At 42.3% G+C, this 7364-nt stretch overlaps 1 long non-coding RNA gene across 1 annotated transcript; it reads right to left on the minus strand.

Annotated features, from left to right (window-relative positions):
* Positions 1-359: 359 nt before the first annotated feature.
* On the minus strand, positions 360-1263 carry LOC120920328. The gene is made up of 2 exons (XR_005744707.1): positions 674-1263; positions 360-521 (listed from the first exon to the last, which is right to left on the minus strand). It is a non-coding gene; the product is annotated as an uncharacterized LOC120920328 (long non-coding RNA).
* Between the last annotated feature and the right edge of the window lie 6101 nt (positions 1264-7364).

Consider the following 7364-nt stretch of genomic DNA (forward strand, 5'->3'; position numbering starts at 1 on the left):
ATGTAATAAGTAGAATATAACAAATGCACCATATTGGATGGGTTGACACCAAGATATTATGTTGGGTAAACCTTGAGACACTGAAATGTACATAAAACCCAAGAAAGTCTCCAGCTAAGTTCATATATGAAGGTTAAACATAATGGGAGCAGATTTGTGGTTGGACCTCATAAGCCACAATTTGAAAAGAGATAGTCCACTCTGAAACAAAAACACATACAAAATTAGAAAAAAGTGATTGGTGTATCCTCTATTAGATACGGCACCTCATCCCTATAAGATAGTACAGGGTTGTGAAGAGGATTAGGGGAATTATATCAGTGCCATTAACAAGTCACAAAAAATATTTGAAACAAAAATAGGAACAATATTTTATTCAATGTATAAATTGATTAAAAACATGGATAGTAAGCTAGAAATAACACTGATTTTGAATAGTTGTATCACAATATCCCGACATGTTTCGGCAAATCGTTGCCTTCTTCAGGGATGTGAGGGTCAATCAGTAAATTTATTACAGTCTATTAAAGAAACACAATCAATTAGTAAGAGAATATATACAGAAATGTTTCAGAACAAGGCTAAATCTGTCAAAAGATATGTGGGCAGAACGGATCCAATGTATGGAAGGACCATCAAAACAAACTGAGTGCCACAAAAAAGCCTTGCCTACCCCAAGTCAAAAAAACAAGGCGAGGCGCTGCATATCAGGGCGACATCATGGAAACCCCAAACCTCAATGCGATTGCAGGGGGTTACTGATTCAAACTGAAAAAGGAAACAAAAGCTAGTTAGGGGTTGAATACCATGAGACAATGACTCACGGCTGATATCCCTAAGTAGGGGCTAACATAGCCTCCATACATCCCTATTATGAAAAAATTATAAAGTTCAAATGGTGGGCGCTGATAAAACTGCCATAGACGTAGAGAATAGCAGACTGATCAATGGGTAAATTGACTGCACAAGTTGACACAGCCCATAAATTAACAAGGAGATGTCAATCAATCCTGTAGGGAAGTACAGCAAAATTAACAATGCCAATAGGGACAAAATCCTGCAGTGACAATAAATAACAGCAGATGGCAGACCTATATCCATCCACAGAAGGTCAAACCCAAAAGCAAGAGCAAGATAATAAGTTACCTATGATGGATATAAACAAAACACCAGCACACCACCGTCTCGCCAGCAAACAAATGCTGGCTGAGCCAGTTTAAATAGCCCCCTAGCTGATCAGTGACAAGCGTCACTGACCAGCTGCGGACAAAAGATAGCCACCGCGCATGCGCGCACGCCATTCTGCGCCTACAATCCCCAGACTGCCGTGGGGCGTGACGTCAGCACGTTGCAGCGCTATGACAACGAGCCAGCCAAAGGCACGCCGACAGCCAGTTAGTCAGGGAGAGGCAGAGGTTCCTGAAGCAGGAGGGGAGGACACAGGGCGTGGCTAGAAGGCCGGCTATGTGAAGCTCCAAAACTCTGAGGTGTGAATGGGGAATAAGACACAATTATTTTCAGTAATAATAAACAAATGAAACAATAATGATAGAGGGCAGAAAAGAAACAGACAGTGACGATTGTAGCCACTATACATTGACGTTCAATGGACGGTGGTCAAGTGGAAAAGTACCTTTCTACATTAGTGGTCAGTGGAAAAGTACCCTTGTACATTGGTGGTCAGTGGTTGAAATTCTCTTATATTTGTGGTCAGAAAAAGAAGGAACCAATTATATTGTTGATCAGTGGGTGGATTTCATTCTTACAAAATAGATGATGTCAGGTTACGGAGAGACAGGAATTTGTTAATTTTTCAAGGAACTCCTAAAAACCTCTGGAGGAACCCTAGTATTCAATGGAGCCCTGCTTGAGAAAGGCTGGAATAGATCCATATATCCTACAGACCAGTCCTGGGATTTTGGACATTGTCATGCAGGATTTGGGACACTTGCCAACTCTAGGTTTACAGTATATATAACATGGGATTGGATGATATCTGCCTGTGGGACAGCGTCCAAGATCCCAGGACTGTCTTGTAGGATTCAAGGCAATTGACCATTATAGGTTTTATATAACTTTTAGAATTATTGATTATGTGTAGGCCCCACATGCTGAATGCCCTTTGGGCATATTGCCAGTTTGTGTGCTTTTAATGTGTATTTCCACTTTTGTAGGCAAATTAATTTTGATAACACCTAATTTATATTTGTTACATATTCCCATTTACATAGCATAAGTTAGAATAATATTTTAAAAATGTCTGCTTAGATTTTTTACTTGATTAACATTACATAGAAGGGGCGAGCTAAGTGGTATTTTTTAAAAATAAGGGGGGCTGGGGAGCTGACTACAAAGGTGGAAATACTCTTTCGGTGGACCTTTCAGTAACTTTACATGTCTACATGAATACTTTACAATATTAATCAGCTGCTATGTCGATACAGGACACGGTAGACATAGGAGCCACAGTGTGGACCAGAAATCCGACACTCCCGGAAGTGTTGGGATAGATTTTTTTTTAAAAGCACAGGACATATAAGTGTTCCAGATATTTTTAAAGGGTTCTTTTGTATAAAATCCAAAAGCGATGAGGATTTCTATTGTCACTTACCCAGCCACTGTGGCCAGGAAACTTCATTCTCTTCAAGGGTATAATAGACCGCTGATGTTTCATAAAAGAAAACCTATCACAATTAAAACAAAAAAAGGTTATTGTGTCACCTATGGGATAGCAATAAAGTTAAGTGAGAAAAAAAAAATGGGTGTAAAAAAAAAATTAAATGGTACACCCAAGAACTTGAACCCTGCCCTACCTCTATGTACATACATACATATGTAAATGCACACGTTAGGGGCACCTACATGTGAAAATGTTGATTGTGCTACATGGTACATATCGCCATGTACAATGAAATGAGAGCAATAATTATAGACCCAGAACTTTTGGGTACAGAAGTTCGTCGCCACACACAATTTTAAGGCTCAAGATGCTGATTATCTATTAACTTGGTGTAACTTCATCTTTTAGATTTTACCAAAAAAAAAAAAAAAAAAAATTATTATGTATATCAAATATACTGGAACTACCAACATTTGATTCTCCAGGGTGTCTGACTGTTTTGTGTGTTTTAGCAAATCTTCAGGACTGAAATATGCAACTTTACCATGTGTGCAAAAAAAAAAAATGGCTATGACAGTGAAAGGATTAATGTGACAAGCATGCCCAAACAGAACAGAACAGAACAGAACCCAAACCCAGAACCCAATCTCTCCTAGTATCCCACTGTGGGTAACATATTAGGGCTTTAACTAGTACTTCTCCTTTTTTCTATCATACGCTCAACAGGGCTCTTGTATACAGGCTGGTCGAGTACACACGATCGGGTTTCTCGTCGGTGAAAACACCGTCGAGAAACCCAACGGGAAAACCGAGGACCGGCTTGGTCCCTTTTCCCGACATGTTTTCTCTTGGTCGAGAAAACCTGCCATGTGTAGGCTCCACCGCAGTGTTTCCCTATGGGAAAACTGCAGAGGAAAAAAACGCAGCGAATCGCGACAAGAAAAATTAAAACATGTTCTAAATTTTCTTGTTGTGATTCTCTGCAGTTTTCTCTGCTGGAGAGCCTACACACGGCCGGTTTTCTCGTCCAAGAGAAAACATGACAGTTTTCCAGATGAAAAAACTGATCGAGTGTACGCGGCTTAAGAGCTCTTTCACATCTTGGTCCCCTCGCAAGAGGGATCCATGTTCGGATTGCTTTTCAGAGGGCATTTGACAAGTGGTGAGAAAGCATTATATTTTGTTTACTCCAGGAGTATATAATGAGTTTGGAAATTCTAGAGAAATGCTTAAATAATGCATTGCAATTCAACTAAACACATAGGGGCAGATCCACAAAGATCTGCCCCGGCGCAGCGTATCAGAGATACGCTACGCCGCCGTAACTTACTTGTGTCATCTTCGAATCCTTAAAGATTTTGCGCCGTAAGTTACGGCGGCGTAGTCTATCTCTGGCGCCAGAATTCAAATCGGCGATTAGGGGGCGTGTTTCATTTAAATGAAGCGTGTCCCCGTGCCAAATGAAATGCGCATGCGCCGTCCCTAAATTTCCTGCCGTGCATTACGCTAAATGACATCGCTAGGACGTAATTTTTTTTAACATAGACGTGAATTACATCCATCCTGATTCACGAACGACTTACGCAAAAAAAATAAAATAAATTCAAATTAAACGCAGGAACGACGGCCATACTTAAAACACCAGCTTTAACTATACGCCAGAAAAAGCCGACTAGAGACGACGTAAAAGAATGCGACGGCCGCGCGTACGTTCGTGGATCGTCGGAAATAGCTAATTTGCATACCCGACGTGGAAAACTACGCAAAACTCCACCCAGCGGACGCCGAAGTATTGCATCTAAGATCCGAAGGCGTACGAGGCCGCACGCCTGTCAGATCTAACCCAGATGCCGTCGTATCTTGGTTTGAGGATTCAAACTAAAGATACGACGCAGGAAATTTGAAAGTACGCCGGCGTATCAGTAGATACGCCGGCATACTCTCTCTGTGGATCTGCCCCATTAGATTTTAGTTGACTACGATGAATAAAATGGGACCAAAACCAAAATGCCATTTTAGTAAAAGACTATGGCTAAAACACTTGCAGAAGACTAAAATGGCACTAAAACTAAAATGCCATTTTAGTCCAAAGACTAAAACGAAATGGAAATTTGATGCCAAATTAACACTGGTGCACAGCCCCAAATGTGTTTGGGGCTGTGCTCATGCAGCCGTGTGTCACAATACACATCTATGGGATTGACAGCACAGGGATGCACGCAACACCTGTACCGGTAAAAGATGACCCTGCACGGGGCATGCAGCTCATTGTGCAGCGTGAACAGGGCCTACATTTTTATTTTTTTTGCAAATGCTCGTATGCTGTACTTGTGTTTATGATCACTTCCCTGTATACACAAGTCCATCCATTCATTTCAATGACAGGTCATACCTCAGCAGAGGAAATATAACTTCAATTTACACTGAACAGACTCAGAGCCCTAAAAGGTCATGAAAACTGGAATGGCAGGTTTACACCATTGCAATGTGGTACTACGAGTGTTACCATAACACACATTTTGTGTGTTGGCGCAGTGTGGTGTCATTCATTCTGCATAGCAAAAGCGTTTGGCCTCATTTCCACTGGCGTTTTTACAGCCACGTTTCTGAGCGTTTTTTACAGCTTAAAAACGCCTGTCCATGTTATTCTATGGCTTCATTCCCACATAGGCGTTTTTGAGCTGCAAGTGGCATAGACGTTTTTGAGCTGTAAAAAAAACGCGGGACCAGGGCGTTCTGAAGCTCCAGAGTAGAGCTGTAAAAACGCCAGACGTTAAAAAACGCTCAAAAAAGCGCAAAAACGCGCAAAAACGCTCAAAAACGCGACCGCGGCATTTTTAAAGCTGCAGCTCACAAAAAAAAAAATTTTTTTTTTTTACAAAATAAACATGGACAGGCGTTTTTAAGCTGTAAAAAAGCCTAACAACAGTGGCTGTAAAAACGCCAGTGGAAATGAAGCCTTATTCTCAAATGTGGATTTTCAGTGGCCCCCTGATACACCTCGTCAGTGCTCAGTGGTATGCTTTGTGAGGCACTGCTGAAAAACTGGCATGTGTGATTTGCGATCCGTTGGATATCCTATTAAACAAATGTGCTTTCCTTAATGGGATTGGGCTTGTGTGAACATGCCCCAGGGCCCATTCCTGCCTAGATGCCCCCCCTTCATTTCAATGGAAAATGTATTTAAACATCTGAATGCAGTTTAACCACTTAACCCCCGGACCATATTGCTGGTCAAAGACCAGAGCACTTTTTGCGATTCGGCACTGCGTCGCTTTAACTGACAATTGCGCGGTCGTGCGACGTGGCTCCCAAACAAAATTGGCGTCCTTTTTTTCCCACAAATAGAGCTTTCTTTTGGTGGTATTTGATCACCTCTGCGGTTTTTAGTTTTTGCGCTATAAACAAAAATAGAGCGACAATTTTGAAAAAAAATTATATTTTTTACTTTTTGCTGTAATAAATATCCCTCAAAAATATATAAAAAAACTTTTTTTTTTCCTCAGTTTAGGTCGATACGTATTCTTCTACATATTTTTCGTAAAATAAAAAAATCGCAATAAGCGTTTATTGATTGGTTTGCGCAAAAGTTATAGCGTTTACAAAATAGGGGGCAGTTTTATGGCATTTTTATTAATATTTTTTTTTTACTAGTAATGGCGGCGATCAGCGATTTTTTTTCGGTACTGCGACATTAAGGCAGACACTTTTGACACATTTTTGGGACCATTGGCATTTTTATAGCGATCAGTGCTATAAAAATGCATTGGATTACTATAAAAATGCCACTGGCAGGGAAGGGGTTAACACTAGGGGGCGGGGAAGGGGTTAAGTATGTTCCCTGAGTGTGTTCTAACTGTAGGGGGGGTGGACTCACTAGGGGAAATGACTGATTGCTGTTCATTCATTGTATGAACAGACGGTCAGGCATTTCTCCCCTGACAGGACTGGGAGCTGTGTGTTTACACACACAGCTCCCGGTCCTCGCTCTGCAACGAGCGATCGTGGGTGCCCGGCGGCGATCGCGCCCGCTGGGCACGCGCTCGCCCCTATTGGCTGCTGGGTGAGGTGATGTTATACTACGTGCTCTCGCCCAGCAGAGCCAACCTGCCGCCATATAACTACGGCGGCTGGTCGGCAAACAATTAAAGTGGCACAAGGTTTTTACCCTTATGCAAGAAGGTAAAAAACCCTTCTGCATGCAGCAGCCCCTCTAATATTTACCTGAGCCCTCTCTCGATCCAGCAATGCCTACGAGAGCCTTGCCTCTCTGGGGACTCGCACTCCTGATTGGCATTTGGCAGCAGCGAGAGCCATTGGCTATTAATCACAGCATGGGAGCCAATCAGGGGGCGAAGGGGGCAAGGTTGAGCCATGGCTCAGTGTGTTAAAGGACACACAGAGCCGTGGGTCGGGAACATGCCTGCTTGGGTGCCCCCAGAGAAAGCCGCTTGTTGTGGGGGCACCCGACAGGAGGGAGAAACCAGAACCCAAGAAGAGGAAGATCGGGGCTGTTCTGTGCAAAACTGCTGCACAGAGCAGGTAAGAATAATATGTTGGTTATTTAAAAGAAAAAACAAAAAAACAAGGCTTTAAAATCGCTTTAACGTGATTGCAAACCTAGGATTTCTATTTTTTTAAAATAACAAACAGTGTTTTTTGCACAGAGCAGCCCAGTTCCTCCTCTTCTCGGGTTCTCCCCCGGTGCTCCTGGCTCCTCCTCCCTGTTGAGTGCACCCCTAGC

The sequence above is a fragment of the Rana temporaria genome, chromosome 13 (assembly GCF_905171775.1).
Source record: "Rana temporaria chromosome 13, aRanTem1.1, whole genome shotgun sequence".
Classification (NCBI taxonomy): domain Eukaryota; kingdom Metazoa; phylum Chordata; class Amphibia; order Anura; family Ranidae; genus Rana; species Rana temporaria.